Here is a 25744-nt window from a genome sequence, read left to right as displayed (position 1 = left end):
TCCCACAACACCGTGATGCACAGCCCTCCACCCCGAATTACCCAGAGTGACCTCGGTGCACTCCCTACCCTCCTGGCGTCCTCCAGTGTGACCCAATGTCAGACTGTGAATGCACGTGGCTTATTTTAGGTTCCCTTTTCCATCATTCCAATTTCCCAGCTCTGTTTTTTTCTTCCTCTCACACCCTGCCTGTAGTCCACCAGGAAACCCTGATGGAGCCAGCCTCAACTCACCTGGAAGCTCGCTCTCGCCATGGCCACCACCAGGTCTGAGCCACTAACCTCCCTGCACATGCCCACTGTGCTCCAGACACTGCCAGAGCGCCCCAGTCCACTCAGAGTAAAAGCAAAGCCTCCAAACAGTCCACCAGGTCTGAGGTGGTCTGCTCTGTCTCTCTCTGACATTACCTCTCACTCTCTCCCCCCTTCTCTTGGCTCCGGCCACACAGGTCTCTTTGCCACTTCCCAGCACACTCCTCGCTGCACGCCTCTGTGCAGACTGCTCCTCTCTCCGAAGTCCCCCGGGTTCATGTCACCTTCTCCGTGAGGCCTCCCCTCCCTCCCTTTCTGAATTCCACGGCCTGCCCCCACCCTACACTTCAATCCCACTCACCCTATTCCTGCTTTTTTCAATATAATCTCCTCATGCATCTTACAGTTTACCCATTCATTGTGATTTACTGTCTGACTCTCTCTCCTCTAGCATGAAATCTCCCTAAGAACAAGGACCTTTGTCTGGTTTTGTCACCAATAAAGCCCAAGGACCCAGAACAGTGCCTGGTACACGGTAGGTGTTCACTGCGCATTGGCTGAAGGAATGGAACTAGTGAATAGACAAAGAGCTGCCAGGATCCTAAAGATGTTGTTGTGCTCATCTCTCCTGGGCCCGTCTGGGTATGGCTGCCCTCCACCACCCCCAACGTCCACCTCTAGAGCATGATGTGACCTGATTTCAGCTCCTCTGTTTCTCTCCTTCGATTCCTCTATCTGAGAGGAAACCTCTGTTTTCTGTGTCTCAATGAGCCATCCCAGCCCACCAGCCCCATTATAAATGCAAAATATTTCACCCTCACGTAAGGGTCAGCTCTTGCTTCTCTCCTTCTTACACAGAGTGGACTTGTGGCATCTGAAACTCCAATCCAGCGGCGACCGTGCAGTGCAGGTCCCACTGTGCACTAACGAGCGGGCGCCCCTCACCCCACCATTCTTTCCTTTAGTTAGAAGTGGCTAATGGCAAACGTCATTAGAACAACACAGGCTGAAAACTGAATGTGGGTTAATGTTCATAACAAGAGGAATAATTAGTTTCTCCACAGACATTTACACTTAGTTTCTAAATCATATTATTTATTCTATTTTGTCTTGTTTAGGGCCCTTAGTAAATTGTTAGTGTTTAACAAGATGTTGACTCTCACAAGTCCTGTATTTCATAGTCGAGAAGTCAAAGCAACACCTTTGATCAAAGTGGAATGTTTTAATTAAATAACCATAAAATTTCCCTCAAGGCAACAAGTACACCCAAAAGCACAGTTAGCAGATTTTCTGTTGTTCTTTTCCATTCTTGACATTGGCCCAGTCTGGTCTCTATCCTGCTGTAAAGTAGGTATCTTAAGCCCAATGTTATCCTCTTCACTGTAGGAGCCAGGGCAGTGAGTGCCAAGTCTAGATCGTCTTCAGATCACCTTGGGAGCTTTCCACGGAAAAGAACACCCTGGAAGCTCTAACACAGCATGCCAGTGATAAGGCCTGAAATCTGCTCCTTGGAAAGGCTCCCTGGATGCTGCTGGTGGAAACCAGATGTGGGAACCAGCACCCTGGTGACTTAGTTGAGGAGACTGAGCAAGGCACTTTGCACATGGTAGTATTCACTCCAAAATATGCGTTGACTTGGAGAGAAATAAGAAAACTGCATATTACCGACAGTGACTAAGGATTTGATATGGAAGCTCCAGAAGAGTAAGGATCTTGTCTGTCATGTTCTTAATTGGCTCTCCAGTTGTTGGCACAGCATTAGGGACACAGAGGATGAAAAATTAGTTGAATAAATGAAACTACTCCTGCCGAGTAGTTTTATACAAGATTTATTTAATTACTCCTTATAAAAACCAGGTGAGATGAGTGCTATCAGCGGTATTTTACAGATAGGAAAACTGGAATTCTGAGGAGTTAAGGAGGTTGCTCAAACTGCCAGGAAGTGCCCGAGAAAAGGTTCAAGTCTGCTTAGCTCCAAAGACCCAGCCTATTGCACACACACTGCTGCAGGGTGGCCAGGTGGGGAGGTCACAATGGGTTCAGACTATGCTAGTTACTGCCTTCTCCATCCCCTCCTCCCTGCAGGTCTTCCTCCACTCACCTCCTCAAAGGCTCACTGTGATCCCATCCCACCAGAAGGTAGGTTCTGGGATGTGTCACACTGCCCTGAGTTAGGATTCTGTTATAGCCAGCCACATATTTACAGAGCTGGACACTCCCTGCCTGTCTCCTTTCTTCCTAATTCCCAACTTCTCCCTGGCCTGTTCTTGGAATTCTTGTCTCCTTTAGATGCGGGTCCTGACAACCTGCCCAGCCCTTGCTAAATCCCTTTTCCCAATTCTCCACCTTGCATCCTTGCCCTTTTCTCCCCACCTTCTCTGGATCAGATTCCATGCATGATCAAGACCTCCTTGTACTTCCCTTGGCTTATTGTTCCAGATGCCAAATTGGTCTCCTGGCTTCAAGAATCATTCCATTTTCCAGACACCTCCCAGCATGATCTATAAAAGTGCATGCTAAGCCATGTCACTGTTTTGTTTAAAATCTTTGAAAGGGTCCTCTCACCTACTAATATAATCCCAGCTCCTTGCAAGGGCACATTCACCTTTGCATGGCCTGGCTCCTGCCTACTTCTCCAGTCTTATTTCTTGCAGCTCTAGTTGCTAGAACAAGCCCTGCTGTTTCCACACATCTTTGATGGTCTCATTCTTCCCTCTGCCTAGACTGTCCTCCCCACCATTAAAAAATATAACCCCATTTGACTCATCCTCCCAATTTCAGCCCACCTTCTACAGAAGGTCTTCCTCCAGTTCCCATCCAGGGTGGAATACCTCTTCTCATAGCAACCTCAGCAGATTATATTGAAATTATCTTGTAAGTTCTTCAAGATGGGGAGGATGGGGAGTTTTATTCATTGTTGAGCCTACCATCAAGCCTGGCACATAATTGATACTCAAAAAATGTGTATGGAACTGATTGCAATAAAGCCTGATGGGGAACCCCAGCGATACTAGGGAGACCAGCCTTCCCTGCTACCTGCTTAACCATCAGGGTTCTAGCTTTCTTCTGGTCACCCACTTACCAGATCAGTATATCAAGGTATCAAAACAAATCTGGAGCTGGTGCACCTTGCACATACACATATAGACCATAGGTTTTTCTCTGTGGTAGTTTCATGGGCCAGCGTCTCATCTATTCCCAGTCTTTCCTCCCTACCAATTCCTCCCACAAACCAAGGCCAGCATGACTCTGAGCTACATCATTCGCACAAACCAGGCAAATGGTACCCATAGATAAGGTCACGTCTATAGCAAATGAGTGTCACTACTCACAGAGGCGGTGCTGGTGGGTCAGCATACTTTGTACATGAACAACTTTATTTTTATTTAATTTTTTTTTTTACTTTTTTCCTATGCTATTTATTTTACTCTCACCTGTATTATTTCCATCTATTTTTGCTAGGTTTGTGGGGGTATTTTGTATATTTTTCTATTGGAGTTCAATTTGCCAACATATAGCATAACACCCAGTGCTCATCCCATCAAGTGCCCCCCTCAGTGCCCGTCACCCAATCACCCCAACCCCCACCCACCTCCCCTTCCACCACCCCTTGTTCATTTCCCAGTTAGGAGTCTCTCATGTTCTGTCTCCCTCACTGATATTTCCCACTCATTTTCTCTCCTTTCTCCTTTATTGCCTTTCACTATTTTTTATATTCCCCAAATGACTGAGACCATATAGTGTTTATCCTCTGATTGACTTACTTCACTCCACATAATACCCTCCAGTTCCATCCACGTTGAAGCAAATGGTGGGTATTTGTCGTTTCTAAAGGCTGAGGAATATTCCATTGTATACGTAGACCACATCTTCTTTATCCATTCATCTTTCGATGGACACCGAGGCTCAGTTTGGCTATTGTGGACATTGCTGCTATAAACATTGGGGTGCAGGTGTCCTGGCATTTCACTGCATCTGTATCTTTGGGGTAAATCCCAGCAGTGCAATTGCTGTGTTGTAGGGCAGATCTATTTTTAACTCTTTGAGGAACCTCCACACAGTTTTCCAGAGTGGCTGCACCAGTTCACATTCCCACCAACAGTGCAAGAGGGTTCCCCTCTCTCCACATCCTCTCCAACATTTGTTGTTTCCTGTCTTGTTAATTTTCCCCATTCTCACTGGGGTGAGGTGGGATCTCACTGTGGTTTTGATTTGTATTTCCCTGATGGCCAGTGATGCGGAGCATTTTCCCATGTGCTTGTTGGCCATGTCTAAGTCTTTCTTCCTCTATGAAATTTCTGTTCAAGCACTGGGTGTTATTCTGTATGTTGGTAAATTGAACACCAATAAAAATTATTTTATTAAAAAAAAGAAATTTCTGTTCATGCATGAACAACTTTAAAATGGATTCTTTCCTAAGAGGGGATCAAGAGCTTCATTCCCATATATGCATAAGAGCATTAATATGATACTTCGCAGGGTGAGTATACCCCAATTTACTTGCATCACATCACAGGAATGAAACGTCCAAAGGCACCTCTAAAACCCTAAGCCCTTCACAACCCTGTCATTCCTGTGCCTGTCACTCCTGTGCCATGATCCTGAATAGGAAGCATGATGGTGATGGAGAGCTTTTCCCCTCCTACATCAACATCTTAGAACCATAAAGGCACATTGTATTTTCAAGCTTTGTCTGATCCTATTTCTTTTTAAATTGGATTAAGCTCTTTACTGTGTATTACTGATATTAAAAAAGAGTGAATTCACATCTTGCAAACACAGCAAAAAGGAATCGCTCCCATGGCAAGGAAGTCATTGGCCAGCATCCACAGGAACCCAATTTTAACTTTTGAGCCCAGTCAGCAGGCAAACATGCTGGCTGATGGCAGGGTCAGCCCCAGGCAATGCTGGAGCTGGATAATGTGAGCTGTTAATGTTCCTTCAACCCAAACATTCCATCCTCCTCATCCTTCCAGGTCTCTTCTGGCTCCTAGAGAAAAGAGCCTGTGCATGGGTTCCCATGAAGGTTAGGTATAGAGGTGGAATGACCCAGGGCAAAATGATTTATGAGGTGCCGTACAAGAATAACAGCAATACTGTGTGTGTGGTTGTCTCTACCCTTTGCAAAGCCCCCTTGTCTTCATGGCATAGGAATTCTTACAAGGGTTTAGCCCCAACTCTCTGCTCCCAGCTCTCTGTATTTTACAAGAGGATGTTGGTGGTAAAGAATGAAAACACAAAAAGATGAAGACACAAAGGTTAACATGTCCAGGCTTTAGGGGAGCAGTGATTTGGGGTGGGGCCTAAAGAAGAGCCAGGAGTAGTTTTCAGCATTCCTCAAATTGCTAAAGGGCAGTGGCCACAAATCTGGCCCTTTGGAGAATCTTAAATGATTGAAATCAATAAAAGACTGAAAGGAATATGGGCTTCTTTGGTATGACATTCCCATAATTTAACTGTCCATTTTAGGAGAATGATCACTTAGTGTGCATTGATTATGAGAAAAAGGTAGATCTATATGGACCCACGGGGAAAATCCTCCATTCGAAGAAGCAAGTCACTTCATAGTGTATATGGCGTAGTAAGATCCTATTAGTACACAAACATATATGTACATACGCAGGCTAATCGTGCCTACATGCAATATATGCATGTGATGATGCATGAAAAAGGTCAGGATGGATTTATCCCCAACTATCAACAGTGGTCATGGATGGGGAAGGGAGTAAAACTATGGGAATCGGGGGTTAAGGAGACTTCTCATTGTTTATCCTACTTCTATAATGTTTGACTTTAGGTTTATAAGGAACAGGCACTGATTTTGTCTTTTTTTTTCTCAAAAACAAAATGATATTCTCACATCAAGAGAAATTAAACTGGTCCCCGAGTAGTCAGGTGTTCAAGGAAGGCAATTTTGATTGTGGCCTGGTAGTCAACACCCTAGACTAGCGTCCCCAAGAGAATGGCCACCAAGGAGGCTCAGATAAGCTAAGCACTAGTCTGCAACCTACACACCTCTGTTGTGTGCAGAAGACCTTCTAGCTCCAAATCTGGATAGAAAATTCCAGCTAAGTACAAAGAACTTGCTTATACTACATCTGACTGGAATATCAGACTCCAACTGTTCCTCCTGATAGAATTCACCTTAAGAGTCAAGGAATGAAAATATTTTGCACATCTTGCTGTGGCACCTGGATAAACACACACACACATGCATAGCTCCTGACTAATGATCTCACTTTAAGATTGTCTTTTCAAGGAGCTTGGGAGGAAGGTTATCATAAAAATTGTAACTTCACTTAGGAAAATGCTGTCGTTTTTTAATCAAACATGCAGAAAATGCCAATTTTAGAGTGTAGGTGTCTATTTCTTCTCTAAATCAAGTGCAGGTGAAAATCCTGGTTGACGGCCCTCAAGTGTGTGCCTGTCAATCCTGCCGCCTACATTACAGTTCCACCTTGGCTCTCCCTGCCATGCTGTCTCCAGGAGGAGTCTGAAACTTCAGCCTCTCTGTGAAGGGTATTTGGCCTGAACTCCGGCAGGACCAGAATCCCCTTACCCCTGGCCCAGGTTCCCTTCCTAGAGGAGGGAACACATGGCTCTCCAGTGCTCAGCAGGATCAGGATCCACACCCCCACCTCAGTGAGAAATAATATCCGAAAAGGTCATATTTCCCTCCTGAGACCCAGTGCGGGCTACCTATTGTTCCTCTTCATGTTTCTGGATAGACACTGGCTGAAAACATGTTGTTAACGCCCTAGGATTAAAGCCTTGCCCTGGGCAGCCCAGAGCCCAACAGAAAGGGTTATTGCAATGGGACACCCAAGGAAGATGGCGGGAGAGGATTGCCCTGGCTTTAGGCAATTAAGGGGGTGAACTATCTGTAGGGATTTTTACAAAAAAATGATAGAACCAACTAAAAATTGGTCTTCTTTGTTTTACTGTCATGCAACTGGCAATGTTGCATGACATTCCAAACAATGTCAGGGACAAAACACTCATCCCTTCCAGGCTGAACTACTTTCATGTTCTACGGTACAAAAATGACAGGAGCCTCATAGCACACTGTGATCAAGAATTCAAGGTCTGGGAGCACCTGTGTTGCTCAGTCAGTTAAGCACCTCTTTTTTAAAAAAATTCAATTTGCTGACATATAGTATAACACCCAGTGCTCATCCCATCAAGTGCCCTCCTCAGTGCCTGTCACCTGGGCACCCCATCCCCCCACCCACCTCCCCTTCCATAACCCTTTGTTTGTTTCCCAGAGTTAGAAGTCTCTCGTGGTTTGTCTCCCTCTCTAATTTTTCCCACTCAGTTCCCCTCCTTTGCCTTATAATCCCTTTCACTATTTCTTGTATGAGTGAAACCACGTGGTAATTGTCCTTCTCCAATTGACTTATTTCACTCAGCATAATACCCTCCAGTTCCATCCACATCAAAGCAGATGGTGAGCATTTGTCTTTTCTGATGGCTGAGCAATATTCATATATATATATTTCCACATTTTCTTTACCAATTCATCTGTCGAAGGTCATGGTGGCTCCTTCCACAGTTTGGCTATTGTGGACCTTGCCAGCACCTGACTCTTGATTTCAGCTCAGGTTTTGATCTCAGCATTGTGAGATCAAGCCCCCATGTCAGGGTCCACACTCAGCAGGGAGTCTGCTTGAGAGTCTCTCTCTTCCTCTCCCTCTGCTCCCGCTCCACTACTCTTTCTCTCTTTCTTTCTAAAATAAATAAATAAAATCTTTTTTTTTTTTTAAAGAATTCAAGATCTGAAGTTAGAAACCCCAGTTAAAATCCTAAGCCTGGGAAGCCCAAGTGGCTCAGCGGTTTAGTGCCACCTTTGGCCCAGGGCCTGATCCTGAAGACCTGGGATTGAGTCCCACGTCAGGCTCCCTGCATGGACCTTGCTTCTCCCTCTGCCTGTGTCTCTCTTTCTCTCTCTCTCTCTCTCATAAATAAATAAAATCTTAAAAAAAAAAAAGAATCCTAAGCCTCCTGCTATTGGCTCTAGACCTTGGCACGATACTTGACATTGCTAAACCTCAGTTTCCTCTGTTGTGAAATGTTAATATGAGGTGAAATAATATGGAAGGCTAATACTTCATAGAATTGTTGTGAACATATGATAGAAACTGTAAAAACTTGATGACATGTAAAGTGATATGGAAATGTCCTATTGTTCATAGTTAAAATTAAGCTTGTGCTAGAAGCTCCTCAAATATGGCCAGTATATTCACTTTTCTTTGCTTCACACATGCTGTCCTCCATGCCTGCCCCCTTCTGTACCTGTCCCTGTCAACCTCTCCTTCCTCCTTATGTCTGCAATCTGTATCTTTCACACCACCCCAGCTGCCATTTCAAAATAAAGCCACACTTCCTTTTTAATTCCAAATTAAGTTGGCTGAAGTCCCTACCTAATGAGGTATGCTATGAGATCTGTTTTTTTCCCAGATCTTCCGTCTCAGGGATCCCAAGGGATCACTGCACGTCCTCCTGCATCAGTTCCCCTTGCCACTTACCTGCTGTCACCCACCAGGAGTTCAGACACCCGGTCAAGACTGGACTCTGCCACCATGGGCCAGGGTCATTCCTCGGGTCCTATGGTTAGGTGAAGTTTTGGTACCGTTGAGAGTCTCACTGGAGCACTAGCAACCCCACCAGATGCAACCCCACATGGAGGCCTTGCTTGTGTTGTGCCAGGAGGTAGGGGAGGCGGAGTCAGTACCCACAGCTAAACTGCCTCCACTGGAGGGCATAGCTCTGAGCGTTCCTTCTTTCAGGCGATAGTCATGATCGTTTTCTAAGACTAGCCCTTGGTGCCAGATGCCTGAGTCAGAGGGGTTCCAGCAGCATTCCCTTCCCATCACCTAGACCTTGGGGCTGAATCCAGGTTACTAGTCCAGAACCCCTCCCTAATGTTGGATGCATGATCCACATGACTCAGTGGCTCTGTGCAAAATTTGAAAATGATCCTGTTTCCTTGACCAGTGACCTAATACATAGCCCCCAGTATTGAACCTCAATGAAAAGCTGGTCTGCTTCCAACATGACTTGGGTATACTATGCAGGCCAGGTTTGATCAGGTTGGCACCAGGACATCAAGCCCTTGGGCAGCCCCTATGCTGGGAATTGCCACCACACCCTGGGATATCCCTGGTGGTTTGGTCAGGAATCTGGCAACGCTCTGGGGCATTAACCAGCCTCTGCCTCTCTTCATACTCACTGAAGTAAATGAAATCCCACTCTGGCTCAACCTACCTTTAACTATTAGAGGACAAGGAGTCAGAACTTGTTCTTTAGAACTATCTTCTTGCTATGGGCAGAATAGTGTCCCCTCAACATTTCATATATACCTCAGGCTACAACTGTATTTGGAGATAGAGTCTTTAAGGAGGCAATTAGGGTTCAGTGAGGCCATTAGGGTAGGTCCTCAACCAATATCACTGGTATCTTTATGGGTGGAGGAAATTTGAACACAGACACATATAGAGGGAAGATGCTGTGAAGACACAGAGAGAAGAGGGCCACCCACAAGCCAAGGGGAGAAGCCCGGAACATATTTCCTTCACAAGGAGATCTCAGAGGGAACCAGAACGAACCAAACCTGCTAATATCTCATTCTTTAACTTCTAGCCTCTATAACTTTAAGGAAATAAATTCCTATTGTTTAAGCCACCCCATCTATGGTACTTTCCTATGGCAACACCAGCAAACTAATATAACAACTTAAAGGAGAGAGAGAGAGAGAGAGAGAGAGAGAGAGAGAGAACAGAAGGAAGGAAGGCTGGCAGGAAAGAACCCATAGACCAAGTGGGGCTTCTGGCCTGAGACTCCCTCCTAGACTCACTTCCCGATCTGGCTGTGTGAGCCCGGGTTAACCTAGGCCATAGCTCTAGCATTTGTCCCCCAACCCCTCCCCAACAACAACAACCACTGGTAGTCTTTGTTTTTCCTTCTTAATTGTAGGTCTTCCTCACAGCTGCAAGAAATAGAAGGCAAGCCCCGGATGTGGCAAAAGAGTGGCCTGGTGGGTGGTTCATTAGCAGGGTAGTGGAAGTGGCCATGATCGCTTTCTTCTGTTGGTACCTACTCCTGTCAAGGTCCAATTTCTATACCTGGGCTGCTGAGGCAGATGGAGCTGAAGAACCCAGCCTGCAAACAAGTGACCAGCGAGGAGGAAAGAGCTGTCTAGAAGACAGGGGGTTGTGTGCTGCTGACCTGTTTTGAAAGATGGAATCAAAATGGTGAGTAACCTTGAGGCAGAGAGAGCGGAAGGCTCTTCCAAGGAAGCTTGACGCAAGGGAAGAGGTGCCTGAAACTGGCCGCTCCCTGCCTAACCAGCCTTATGTTTTGCAATCACCCCAATACTTGCCCAGGTGATGGACCCAAAGAAGAAGAGGTCTTTCTTCTTTGGGCGTGGGTGCTTTTTCAATGCTTTTTCTGAAAAGAAACATAAAGCTGAACTTCTGAGATGATTTTGGGTTCGCACCCACCGTCTGTGGAACAGCTTGAAGCCGACTAGATTAGCTCATTGAAACACTCTGGGATCCGCTCAGACACTGCCTACACAGAAGAGCCCGGCACCTGCCAAGCTCGGAGATCTGGTTTTTGCAAACAGCTCCTTGTTTCCCTGCCCCACTCGGTTTGGGCCGCTCACTGCCCCCTCTCTCCTGGGTCTTGAGGCCAGTTGCCTCCACCCTTGCCCGGCCTCACTGCCCGTGGAGTCCGGGTTCCACCAAGCTGACCACTTGGCTCCTTTGGTGAAGTCCTCCCAGCCACGCTCCTCTTCCCCCTCCTCTCCTTGAGTCAACGCTCCTGGTATTTTTACGTATGTGAGCAGGCTGCTGCTCCTCGCTGGCTCACTTCCTGCCAGCCCTTCTCCTGCTCCCTCTTCTCTCCCTGAAAACCATCTCCCTCAGCCAGAAGGCCCTTATGTAACACCCTCCCCCACCAGGCTCCCAGCAAGGGGGGCCTCTGCGGCCCCACGAAGCACACACAGCTACACTACAGTCCCCTTGCAGGAGGACCCCCAGAGCCCAGGACAGGCTCCCTGGCACCCCTCCAGGGCTCTGAGATGGGGGGGCGAGAGCTGATGGCAGCGCCCTCCTGCCTTGCACCCCGGCTGCCCCCTCCCGCTGCCTGGTCAGAGGTCCCAGGAGCCCTCGTCGCATAATCAATCGCTACTTAATCGCTTCCCAGAGACTTCAACCACCTCTAGATTGTTTGGGCTAATAAAAACGAAGGAGGTTTGCAAGAAACTCCAGATGCGTTTGAACATTTTGGGGGATTGCGCAACCTGAAGGCATATGAAATTTAACTCCAATAAGCATAAGGTTATGTGCGTTGGCAAAAGCGATCTGAGGTGTGAGCGTACGTCTGTGTGCTCCGAATCTGTAGCCGCCTCTGAGGAAGGAGACCTGGGAGTGGCTCGCTATGGATGAAGGGACACAGCAGCCAAACACTGTCCCAGGGTAACTACCCCTCGACGAGGAAAGCGAGATCCCATGTTGCATGGGCTTCGCCAGTGGTCCAAACTGCAACTCAGGCTCAGGTCTGCTACAGATTCCAGAACTCCAGTCCCTGCTCTGGGGTAGGGACCTGTTCTTGGTTGCGCGTGCAGAGGTTTATGTCTGTACTTGTCTGTCTTGACCATTGACGGCTGAGGCCTGGAAGATGCTAGGTTGTCTGCGTTCTGCTGTTTGGCCCCCAGGGCCGTATTAGATGGAGGACCGCTTTCCAAATCCTAGCAGGCCCGAACTCAGGGACTTCCTTACTTTCTTATACAAAAATTACTGAAAAGCTGCATTTTAGTGTGTGATATGCACTTCCACAAGCTCTAAAACAGAGTTTAGTTGCCAGAATGAGGGGGAATATCTATACAGATACAAGTACATATATAGACACAAATACATATCAAATATATATACATAAGTGTAGACACACACACACACACACACACACACACTTGTTAATTATGATTCCTGCGAGGTTGCTTCGTCTGGCCCAAGGAATCCAGTAGACAGGTAGGCAACTTTGCTGGCACTTTAGAGGCACCAGCCTTTACAGGACAGGAGAAGGCTGGCACAGGCCTGCCAATCACACCTTTGTCCTAGCCACCTGAGCTTCCTGCAGACCCTCTGAGGGGCAGAGGTAGAAGGCTACAAGCCCCAGACCTCTTTGCCTTTTCAGAGAGGTGCTGATAACTGGAAACTGGGGAGGGAGAGATGACCGGTTACTGCCCTCTTGCCTCACAGCAAGCAGACCCACGCAGGGGCCCGCCAGCTTGGCTACCTTCCTTCTCCAAAGCCAACTCAGAAGAACAAAAAAGTGGTGATTCCAAGAGAGGCTTTGGTTGAGGAGGGGAGTTTGTGCCTGGCACAGTCTCCCTCCTGGAAAGTGGTGAGAGAAGTTTCAGTGCCCAGCAGTCCAAAAGCCCCCTGTGCCGTGAAGGAGGAAGGGCTACATGGCCACAGCCCTACCTGCAGGGTGGGGCAGCTCCATCTGGCCTGCCTGTCACGCCACGGCTGGAAATCCTCATTATCCAGCTGACAAACCGGGCATGTGAGGGGGGTTGACAGGAGCCAATGTACAATGAGCAGAGCTTCCAGTTGTGTGAAAAGCAACCACGGGAGAGTGTGGGCTTCCTCCTAACCATCAACAATGGAAACCATCTCTCCTCTTCCATGGTCAGCACCTGTTCTGCTGGACGGCCCATGTTCCCAGGCCTGGTGGCAAGTAAAAGCCACTGCCCAACCTCTGTGCTACTCTGATACCACTGAAGCAAGCCTACCACTCCATCATAGGCCTTTGAAGGTCTTTTATTGCTAATAATCCAGGGAGTGGATTAATTCATTTATGCATCAAATACTTCTCAACTCCGTATGAGTCACCAGAGTAGGCAGTGAGAAGATAAAGATTAGCAGCCAACTGGGAAAGAGAAACTATACATAGTTTGCAGTGTCTTCAAGAGCAATAAAGCAAATAAAATGCTCAGAACAATTTGTCTTGGGACTAACTAAACAGGAAATTACCTGCTTATTCCTAATAAGGAGGATGCTGAATAATATCAGAAAGAAGGAATTGATCAGTTTTCTCAGATTTTGGAGCACACACAGATCACTGGAGGAACCGATTCGGACCTTCTGGGTGGAGCCTGAGATTCTGAATGTCTAACACGTTCCCCCACAATGTCGATGCAGCAATGCGGCTGGTCCTCAGATTATACTTTGAGTAGGAAGGCTCTTGGCCACATCATGTGTCACTGAGCTGTGAGGTATAAGAACTTTCACCACTGGCCGGTGGTATCACAATAAAGCACAATTCAACTCTACACCAGTGTCGGGAAGCTGATTTCATACCTATGTAGCCAGCTCCCTACCAGCCTAGCTGGATCCAAAAGCAGTGTTCAAAATAGCTGAAGAATAGCAGATTGAATACTGGTATTTTTTTAAAATTTTATTTATTTATTCAGGAGAGACGAGAGAGAGAGAGAGAGAGAGAGAGAGGCAGAGACACAGGCAGAGGGAGAAGCAGGCTCCATGCAGGGAGCCTGACGTGGGACCCGATCCTGGATCCCCAGGATCACACCCTGGGCCGAAGGCAGGCGCTCAGCCACTGAACAACCCAGGCTGCCCTGGTATTTTTTGTTTGTTTGTGTTTTTTCTTTTTTTATTAATGTAAAATCGACATACAACATGTATTAATTTGGGGGGCACAACACAATGATTTGATATTTGTATTTGCAAAATAATCACCACAGTAAGTCTGGTTGATAGCCATCACCATATATAGTTAAAGATTTTTTCCTTGTGGTAAGAACTTTTAAGATTTACTCTCTTTCAAATATGCAATAGAGTATTATTAACTATAAGTGCCATATTGTACATTACATCCCCACGACTTATTTATTTTGTAACTGGAAGTTTAAGCCTTTTGACTCCCTTCACCTCCCACCCCCAACAACCACCAATCTGTTCTCTGTATCTATGAGCTTGCTTTGGGGTTTTTATTTTTAGATTCCACATACAAGTGAGATCATACAGTATTTGTCTTTCTCCATCTGACTTATCTCACTTAGCATAATGCCTGCAAGGTCCATCCATGTTGCTGTAAATGGCAAGATTTCATTTTTTTCGTGGATGGATAGTATTACATTGTGTGTACATATATACATAATACTTTCTTTCTCCATTTGTCTGTTGATAGACACTTAGATTGTATGTCTTGGCTCGTGTCAATAATGCTGCTAGGAACATAGGGGCACAGATATCTTTCTAAGTGAGTGTGTTTTTGTTTTCTTCAAATAAATACCCAAAAGTGGGATCACTGGATCATTTGGCAGTTCTATTTTTAATTTTTTAAGGGACCTCCATACCATTTTCCGTAGTGGCCGCACCAATTTACAGTCCCACTATTAGTGCCCCAGGGTTCCCTTTTCTCCACAGACTTGCCAACGCTTATCTCTTGTCTTTTTGATACTAGCCGTTCTGACAGGTGTGAGGTGATAACTCATTGTGGTTTTGATTTGCATTTCCCTGATGATGAGTGATGCTGAGCATCTTTTCATGTACCTGTTGGCCATCTGGATGTCTACTTTGGAAAAATGTCTATCAGATCCTCTGCCCAGTTTCTAATCAAATTGTTTTTTGCTATAGAGTTGTGAGGTCTTTACATATTTTGGATTTTAACCCCTTATTGAGTATATATATATATCTGCAAATATATCCTTTCATTCAGTAAGTTGCCTTTTCATTTTGCTGATGGCTTCCTTGCTGTGCAGATGATTTTGTTTGATATGATCCCACTTGGGGTTTCTTGGTTTTGTTGCTGAATGCATTTTTTAAAATTCTACCTAAATATTGTTTTTTTTTTCTCATAAGTTGTTCTAATTTCTTTTTACTAGGTGACTATAAACTCAAGATGGTGCTCCCCAACAAACACCTGGAAGTCTGCTAGGTTGCCACAAGAACGCAGAGCCATCTGCCATAGCAGACACCAACCTCCTCCTAAAAAGCTGAGGAGTCTGGAAAGGATGTGGTCTCAACTCCGATTGTGTAGAAAGCATCTTTTGCCTGACAGATGTGTGCATGGCTCCCTCTCTCACCTTCTTTGGTTCTCTGCTCAAATATCCCCTGTTCAGAACACACCCGGTAAAGCAGCCTCCTTCTGCACCTGCCAAGACTTACTACCCCCCTACCCTGCTTTACCACACTCATCACTATCGCAGATACAATCAAATGTTTGAAGGAACTATTTCCCAAGCAGAGAACAGCAAAGCCCTAAAGCAGGAGAACACTGCTGGAACACAGGGAATGCAGGCAGGCTTGTCCAAAACACCATTTGAGAGGATGCCAAGGACCACGAGGCGGGCTCTGGTAAGGACTTCGGATTCTGCATCCATCAGCTCTTGCAGCATGGTAGCTGCTGAAGCTGAGTGGCATACAACAGTGAGCCTCTATTTCTCAGTGTGCATCTGTGGCTGCCCTCCTCTGTTTGTGTCATTCTGGGGCCTGGGCTACAGCAGCATCAGCCGCTCCTGAGGTCTGTCCTTGCCCTGGTGATGGCAGAGGTACAGGAAAGCAAACCCAAAGGCACAAGGTCAGGTCCACTACCATCCCATGGCCAGAGCACATCTGACTAAGTCAAAGGAATCAGGAGTACAACTTGGTCTTGGTGAGCCTGTGGCAGGGTAGAGGTAACACACTATACTCCAGGGATGTGAAAATGGGGACAGCGATTCATTCTACTACCTGGTAAGTGTGATGCGGTGGCCACTGCGTGTGAGGAGGAGGCCATCAGGCATAGGAGAGGCAAGATGATGTACAATTTTTGAAGTTCTCTCTGGCTGCTGCATGAGGAGTAGACCAACCCTGGGGAGCCAAGGTGGAAGCAGAGAGACCTTGCCAGAACACATCCAATGATGGGCACAGGCTCACCGAGGCTTCGCTGTGTACCCAGCAGCTAGAAGATTGCAAAAGAAGCAGAAAACTTAGACTCTGCCTCAGGGACCCCTGCTTGAAGCTCTGGTCCATCCGACTCTGACAGTCTTGAGGAAAGAGAAGGCATGTTTGGTTTTTATTTCCACAGTACTCTCAGCATTAGCATAGACCAACTAGATGGAAGGCAGAAAAAGAAGCCGGAGCATCCAGAGCCACCAGCAAAAGGGTGGCTGGTGAGGGCCTCTGTGAACATCACAGGAGTGGAAACGGCCACTTGGACCAGATGGGAACAGAAAACCCCTTGACAGTACTAAATGTGTGTGCAGTGTTCAGAATGAAGGCTGAAAGGAAGGACAATTTGTGCCTCATTTTAGCTGTAAAAATAAGGCAGCAGGATGGTGAGTCAAAAGAAACTGGCTGGTTTCACACCCTCTAGAAAGAAATGAAAGGGCTTCCCATCTCATCCCATCCCACTTAAACCCTGTGTGTGTCATGTCTCAGATCTCCCGATAGAGAAGGCAAAATGAGATGCTCTGAGAAAGCAGCCTTTGGGAAAGCAGGCCGTTTTATAAAAGGAACATACTGTAACAGGAATTTTTGTCTGTGGAGAAATGAACAAGCTGTTAGGGGGTGTCAGGAAGAAGCCATGGGAAATGTCAGGCAGAGGGATTCCTGAACCCGGATGGTTGGGTGGACAAGGTTGCTACCTTAAGATCCTGAAGGTCAGTGATGGATCCTCCCACTGGATCCTGAATAGCAGAATAAGACTAACCAGCTGCCAGTTGGACATGCAGCAGCATTTATCAGATACCTCGCATTGCAGCACCTTGGAAGCTTACAAAGGGACAGCATCTTAAGGCCAAAAAGGAACCCATATTCTTAAAAAATTTTATATTAACACATATGGCAAAAAAAAGCATGTATATACAATCAAAAGAAATATAAGCTAATAAATGAGTCAGATCAAGTCACATAATTTCTTTCAACTTTAGATTTATCTTTAGGCTGGGGCATCCGGACCAAATTACATTTTAACATTCCTTTTATTTCTCAAATTCTATGATCCATTAAAGAAGACCTTGCAAGAAACTCCAAAGAATGTCAAAAACAAAACCAAGAAACGAAAGGCATCGATGGAATGCACTAAGGGATGATAACAAGAAATAGAAGAGAGAGTGTATTAATGTTTTGCCTTGCCCTTTATCACGGAAGATGTGCGCCCTTGAAATGGACAGGTTAGAACATTCAATAAAATTGTAGTGAATGCACAGAATGTTCCAGTTTTAACTGACAAAACAGATATCAATAAATCACCCAGACTGGATGTGATCCACCTAAGAATTTTGAATGAATTCATGGACAGAATTCATGGGCTGTCTACTGTGATGTGAGACCAGTTGTTGCAACAGCTGCTATGTTAGATAGAGAAACAGTCAGGTTGCCAATGTTAGCCTTATTCCCAATTTCCAGAGGGGACCCTGGGAAATCGCCCACTGGTTGTTTCTGCCTTCCAGACTAGCCAAGCTCTAGAATCATCACAAAAAGTATAGAATTATGGGAAGCTCAGATCAGCAAAACCCATAGAGGCAAAGGAACCAGAGGAACCAGGTCTGATTAACAGAGTTCTTGGAGGGCATATGGAGAAAGGGCAGAGTCCTCTTTTAGACGTTGGAATTGCCTTTGGCAAGAGTCCACAGCAAAAACTTACTTGGGCAAATAAAGAATGATTGAGTCACTACAGGATTAAGGGACTATTTGGAATGAATGAAGAACTGAATTTCAACATATGAAAAGAGGATGAAAAAAAAAAAAAAAAAAAAAAAAGAAAAGAGGATGATTTTTTAAAAAGAGTAATTTCTCTGCAAAAAAAAAAAAAGTAAGAGTTCTCAGAGATCAAGAAGGGCTGATCATGGTGAGTAATTTTTTAAAGAGATTTGAACACCTACGTACATAGTGAAACTTTCATGATGACCCCAAGGCATTCTGAGAAGTGAAATGGCAGGTCAACAGGATAGAAACTTGTTTAGGCTAAGTAGAAAGGGGTACAAGAATTTCAGAGCAGAGAAGTTCAAGTTAAAGCCCTTAAGAATGAAAAGTTGTAGAATAACAACCTAGGATGTGGTATATATACATATATATATAATGGAATATTATTCAGCCATCAGAAAGGATGAATACCCAGCATTTACTTCGACATACATGGAATTGGAGGGTATAATGCTGAGTGAAATAAGTCAGTTGAAGAAAGACAATTATCACATAGTTTCATTCCTATGTGGAATATAAGAAATAGTAAAAAGGACCATAAGGGAAGGGAGGAAACTGGGGAAAAATTAGAGAGGAAGACAAACCACAAGAGACTCCTAACTTGGGAAACAAAGGGTTGTGGAAGGGGAGGTTGGTGAGGGGATGGGGTAACTGGGTAACGGGCACTAAGGAGGGCACATGATGAGAGGACCACTGGGTGTTACACAATATGTTGGCAAATTGAAGATAAATAAAATCTAAAAAAAAAAAAAAAAAAAAAAGCCTAGGAACTATCCATAAAGCCAAAAGAAGACTTTAGGAGTTGCTTGCCTCAGAACATAAAGCCCTAATACAAGACAATGTCATCAGAGATAACAAAATGCCAGACGCTTCATAAACATTTGTTAAATGAATGAAAAAAATGAATCATCAGAAAAGCATAAAATAGAAAAATGTTCAAACCTCCACAAAACGATTTGTAACAGGATGTTAAAATGAGACTCTTCGTTTTAATTGAAGCACAAAAACAGTACATGTTACATTCCAAAGTAAGACCATTGTTTTTTTTTTTAAGGACTCGTAAAAAGGAGATGACTGACAATCTCAAAAAGATACGTACTGAGTGATGCTGTGAGATAACATAATTACAGAGAACAGATCAGTGGTTGCCAGGGTGGGGATAAGAGAAGAGAATGTGCTATAGAGGGGTAGGCTTGTAGTGACAGTACAGTTCTGTATTTGATTGTGGTGGTAAGATTGCCTAAAGTTGCACACCCCTCCTCACACACACATACACAGCTGAGTGCACACACAACTCGTGAAATCTGAATAAGCTCTGCAGATCGTACCAATGTTAATTTCCTGGTTCCGCTATCGCTCCACAGTTATGCAAGATGCTCACACTGAAGGTGAAGGCTACATGGGATCTTCCCACACACTTCTTTGCAACTTCCTGTGAACCTGTAATTATTCCAAAATACATAAAATGGTGGTGGTGGTGGTGGTGTTTTTTAAAGGAGGTGGGGGATTAAAAAAAAAAAAAAAGGAGGTGGGGGATTGAAAGCCAATTTCAACCCTGAGCTGACTTCCCACCTCTAACCTATATAAGAGATTGGAGAAGTCAAGAAAGAGAGTAGAAGTTGAGAGGATATTTTCAGAGAATGCTCTAGGTGTGTGATGCTTCCAATCCTCTCCCTGCAGCCAGGATTGGGGTGCCAGCCCCTTGTGTTAATGAAGAGCCTTCAGTAGGAGCACCCTGAGAGCATGATGTATGTCCCCTGCTGTTGTGGGACACACCCAACTGTGTTGGGTTCCCACCTGAGAAATTTCAAGAGCAAATTTGGCCAGGCACCAGCACGCAGCCAAGGAGAGGAGGCTGTTTTGGGTGGTCTGTTCTCCCAGAATTTGTCAGTGCAAAAGATGTATGACTGCTTTCCATGAGTCAGATATGGAGCAAGTGTAGTCTTATCCTAGAGGGCTGTCTGGAGAGATGAACAGAGAGCAAGAGAGATAAACCAGAGATAATGACGATTGCCAGGAGGCAGAGAAGGGGCTTTAAACACTTTCCAGGCCCAGAGAGGGCAACACAGAGCACACAATAGCACCAGGTGCGGAAAAGCTTCTCTAACCCATGGTATTTCTTCTCCCTCCCCATGCTCTGCCCTGAAGGGGTCAGAAATCACAGTTAACAAGATAGAGCAGGGAGATGGAAAAGCACAAAGTGAAGAAGGAACACATCCCCTTTCCCTGATGCCAGCTTCCATCTGCAATAGGTCACAATCAGGGAAAGAAGAGAAAACTTAATATGGAACCAAGTTCAAAGTGTTCTCTGTTACATGGGACTGGACTTTAAATTATTGATTAGAAGATCTTGTATTACCTGGGTGATCAGAAAACCTGCCTATTTTTTGTCTGGATGCAAGAGTAAAAACTAAGCCTACACAGCAGATTTAAAGGAACAGCGGGAGGCAAAGCACCAGTTCGTGATTATATGCCCTGGTCTTGTTTGTTCAATGTAATGGTTACATAAAGTGAATCCTGAGGGCTAGTTTATCAAGCAAGATATCAGAGATCTGGAAAGGGGCAATGAAAAGACCAAGGGCATGGCGTAGGGGGAGGAAAGTCTGGCAAACAAGAAGAAATTCTAAAAGATTTTGATTTTGAGATGAAGGCAAAGTTTGAAGTGGAAAATGTATTGAAATCAATAAGATCATAAATGATATGGATAAGGCCAATGAAAACTTTGCCAGCCCCGCAGGATGGCACTACTCAAGGTGAGAGATAGGAAAAGCAAGGACAAACACTCTTTAAGGAAGGCATTACCTCTCAAGAAATGGCATGGCTGAAATACCTATAAATGGCATTTTAAAACTTAAATTGGCTTGAATTTAAAGAATAAATGTATCTCAGACAGCACCTTTCTGGAAAGGGAAGAATCCGAAATTACATCAATAAGATGAAAAGTCCTAAAATGCAACTAGAAGTCCTCATCCTATAATGATATTTAGTGTGTGCTTCAATAATTCATTGTAACTTTCTAAAATATATCCCAGGCAACACGATTGGGGAACAGGAGGTTTCTATTACTACAATCAAATCAACAGGATTCATTAATAACTTGCAGTGTCAATACCTACCATATTGATAAGAAAACGTACTTTGTAAAAAAAAAAAAAAAAAAAAAGAAAACGTACTTTGTGAATAAATAAAACATTACTAACGAGAATCGCTAACATTGCTCCTCCAATTAATGTAACCCAGACTATTTTTTTTTTTTTTTATCTCATGCAAAGCCTCACATGAGACTCTGGAAGGTTTTGGACCATAGTTCTCCACCAGAGCCCATATCCATCATCCTCCCTCAAGGTCTTCATGCGTGCTATTCCCTCTGACCAGAACACTCCTCCTGCCCCTGTCATATCAATCGGGCCTCTACTCAGAGACACCTTCCCCTTTCACCCTATTTAAAGTTACCACCCTTATCCATTACTACTTAAAATTTTAATATTTATTGTCTGCTTACTTATTGTAAATGAATCTCCCTACTGGAATGTAAGCACCGTGATAACAGCCAAGCCACTGCTGTCTCCCCACAGCTGAGGATGGCCCCTGGCACATGATGGGTTGTGCCTGAGGCTGCCAGTTTCTCACCTAACGTCCACGCTCCCCTTCTTCCTTATTTCAGAGTCCCTGTATGGTCCAGCAGTCGTGCCCCGCTATACTACCGCATCTGCAGCCTCACTTGTCAAGAGAAGTGGTCAAAGAGGTCAAAGCAGAAGTCATGGGGTGAAGCATCTTGAAAAACACACTGAAGGAGGCTCACTCTTTTTGCTCTTGGTCTGTCCTCTTTCCCACTGCTTAGAAAGTGATGGCTGGAGCTGCGGCAGCCATAGTGTGTCCATAAGGTAAACTTACTCATAGGAATCACTCTAGGTGAGATCTGAGTCTTTGATACCAGGTCTACACTGCCTACCTCTAGACTTACTTCAAATGAGAAGAATATATTGATTAGTGTTGTTTTTTATTGCAGCCAAATCTAATTCGGATACATGAGTACTTGGCAAATAGTTGTCAGATAAATTTGCATGTGTTCTTTTAAACTTTTGACTTTTCAAAATTTATTTATTTGAGATAGAGAGAGAGAGCACAAACAGGAGGAAGGACAGAGGGAGTGGGAGAAGCAGACTCCCCACCGAGCAGGGAGCCCAACACGGGGTTCGATCCCAGGACCTTGGGATCATGACCTGAGTCAAAGGCAGAATCTTAGCTGACTGAGCCACCCTGGCTTCCCTAAACTTTTAACTGTTAAAACCTTTTTAAAAAACATATCTTGCTCTGGTCCCCACTCCAGTTCTCTAATTAGGCAGTTCTGGAGTGGAACTGGGTGACTGGGGTCATCATGCCAGTGTGCAAACCACTGGTCAGATGACTCTTCCATGAAGCTGGATCTACACAGAGCAGAGCAAGTAAGAGTTCTGGAATCCTGGCTACCACTTACCTGCTAGCTGTTCTAACAACTTGAAACAACTTGTTTCACCTCCCTAAGCCTCAGCTTTGCCAAGAGTAAATTGAGTCCATGTTGTAAACAAACAGGTGCTTCATAAATACTGATTGTTGTTGTTGTATGAGTTGAAATATAAACTAAGATATTTTAGGCCAATGCCATGCCTTAGCCCACCCACATGGCTATGTCTGAGACAATCCTGGGAAACTCATGTGGGCAAATCCCATCTACCATGACAATTTTCATGGAGGAAAAGAAGGTGAGTCATAGAGAGAACTCTTTTGAATGCAAGTTATAGAGACCCATCGGGTCTAGCTAAGTTTGACGTTAGCTAGGAATGTGGCTGGGCCATAGGAACAACTTGAACCCGAGACCAAACCACCTGGGATTCCGTCCTCTTTTCTATCTTGTTTCTACTCCACTTTTCTTTTCCTTTCTGTAATCTTGCTTCCTCTGCTTTTCTGGTTCACATGGTAGGAAAATATGGCTATAGAGAAACCTCTAAGCCCACGTGTTACTGATCCCACCACCTAGGAGGAAACACAGGTATCTAATTCTGAGTTTCCAGGAGAGAGACTCTGATTGACTCAGTGATATGACCTGAAGTATGTGCTGGTGAGTGGGTCCCTCTATGGGAACATGGCTAGTCCAAATATAACAACGTGGATAGAGATGGAGATGATGCCCCAACCTTGGGGGAGACACTGGACAGAAAAAGAGTGAGCACTGATTACCAGAACTGAAGTCAGGTTTTCGGGGGGAAAACAGAGAATCTGAGCCAGAGCCAATGAGAAAGTACAGGTAATGAGACGCTCACCCTCCGAAAAGCTGGTCCACCTAAACCAATTCAGTTAAATTTGGGATAGATAACTGGGTATAATTGAGAGACTGACCTGAATTAAGGCATCCTGGCTACTGCATCCGCAGTTTATAGAAAGTGACTTGCAGGAGAGTAGAAAGCTTGCAGGGGACAAACGTTTAGTGTGATAAACATTCAGGTATGGTTTCCCTCAAAGATCAAATGCTCATGATGGACTGAACATAAGTAAAAAGAATGTCTCTGATTGGCCGCCTTTAACCTATTTTATCTTTGGAAAATAAAAGACTATTTATAGATTTCTTATGCTTTTTCTGCAAAGGCTGCTTTGAAGATGTTGTGCAAGCAGTCTCCAGGCGAATCTTCAGCTGCAGCTCTCACCGGGCACATCTCCTGCCCCCCTGGAGGGCCTCCCCGGGTTCCAGAAGCTAATTCACTCCCTCTCTGGTCCCACTAGGCACAGTGTTAGTAAGAGCTTTGCTGTTACTAGTCTCTGAGTGCTCCCTTGGCTTGTTTCCTAACTGGGCCCACACCACCGTACGTCTCTTCTTTTATGAATAAAAAGCTGTATTGTCCCTAGGATGGAAACAGACAAATGGCTTCCTTGCTCTTCAGTCTACTCAGTGGTTTACTATATGTGCCCATCAGTGACATATGGCCTGGGTCACATCTCTGCATCTCGAGGGAGGGTTCCTTGGTGACTCAGGTTCTGATGCCTCTGCCTATCCTTCAGCTCTTTCACTGGTCTGGAGCATCATCGCCTGTGAGTGCTCAGGGCCACACAGAAGTAGTCATTGCCAGAAAGACTCTCTATAGAGGAGGCTAAAGCTCTTTCTAGATGAATCCCTCCAAGGCTTTATTTTTCTTCACACTTAGGTTGGGTACTTAGGATACCATAAGCTTTTATCAAAGTACCCTAACTAAAATCAGGGGTGAGTCTCCCTGTGACACCCACTACAGGGCAAAAGAGAATAAGAAATGCTTTTGAAGCAAATGTCATTAACCTTGAGAGATGGTGAGGATCCCTGAAAGCAAATAAAAGAAAAAGAGAGTCCTGCCCGGCATTGCTGTGTTTTGTTTGGTTTTCTTTGGTTTTCTTTGCCCAATGTCTATTGATACGACAGCCAGCTCAGCAGAGTGGAGGCCCCTTCAGGCTTTGGGGTTGTATGGACCTGGCCTGGCTTTCTGGCTCTAACCTTAGGACTTGCAGGCCTGGGGAAATTTTCATAATTTCTGAGGTTCTGCTTCTTCTACAAAACAGAGATAATATCCTGTAGATTTCTGTGCGGCTTAAAGATATCAGGTAAAGGGGCACTTGGGTGACTCATTTGGTTAAGCAACTGCCTTCAGCTCAGGTCATGATCTTGGGACCCTGAGATCAAGCCCCGCATCGGGCTCCCTGCTCAGTAGGGAATCTTCTTCTCCCTCTCCCTCTGTCCCTCCCCACAGCTCATGCTCTCTCTCTCTCTCTCCCTCTCTCTTTCTCTCTCTCAAGTAAATAAAATCTTAAAAAAAAAAAAAAAAAAGATACCAAATGAAGTGCTAGTACGGAGGCCAGCACAAAGTAGCATCTCAGATAAATGACATCAGGAGTTGCTGAAAGAGCACAATACATCAGCCTCTCAAAAGATCTTCTGCTTCTCTACTTCTTGAAGGTTTTTCACAGGTATTAATAATGCACCATCAGTTGCTGTCTCAGAGGGAACATGTGCAAGCATCTACAGCTGCTTTTTTCCAGTCAGGCTGCTCACAGCTCTGATATTTGCCAAGCTTGTAAAACTGCAGAGTCCGGGGCCCCACTTCAGATCTCAGACATGTGGGGCCCAGAACTCTGCATTTTTTACAAGTTTTCTGGCTGAGTCTTACCCTTGAACTTATGAAACCTTCTGATCTATATACAGTGGGTTTTAAAATTCATTGGTGATGTGTTTTGAAGGCAAAGTCAAGGAGGTGGGCCAGTGGTGCTATGAGCTGGTGAGTATTGTCTTACAACAGCTAGAAGAGGTGTCCTCTCTCCCCCAGGTCCTGGTACTGGTAGGTGTAATAACCATTCTCACAGCCCCAAGAAAAGATCCTCTTCTGCCCAGGAAGGTGCCCAAAAGTCAGGAGCTCCCCCAACACCCCCGCCAAGGTCTGCCTAAACTGTCAAGGTTTCTTAAAATTTTGGAATCTTTCTGGAATCGAAAATACCTTTTTCCCCTAGCAATGTGCGAGGCGTACACTGCAACAGCGAATTCTTATCTGTGAGAGAACAAAGACCAAAGACTCGATGAAAGAGAGTCCATCACTGAGTGATAGACTTAAAACTTCTTAGAAGTAGGTTACAAAGTACCACCTGACTATACCTTCCCCAAAGGCAAAATGCCTATAGATCTCATGACTTCAATCCAGATACTAGTCAGGAAAACACAAGAGTTTTTAGTATTTTGTAGAGTTCTCCTTCTTTCTGTCCTTTCTTGCATGATTTCCATTCACCAAACAA

Source organism: Canis lupus, chromosome 15 (genome assembly GCF_011100685.1).
Source record: "Canis lupus familiaris isolate Mischka breed German Shepherd chromosome 15, alternate assembly UU_Cfam_GSD_1.0, whole genome shotgun sequence".
In the NCBI taxonomy this organism is placed as follows: Eukaryota; Metazoa; Chordata; class Mammalia; order Carnivora; family Canidae; genus Canis; species Canis lupus.
This window is presented reverse-complemented; position numbering follows the sequence as displayed.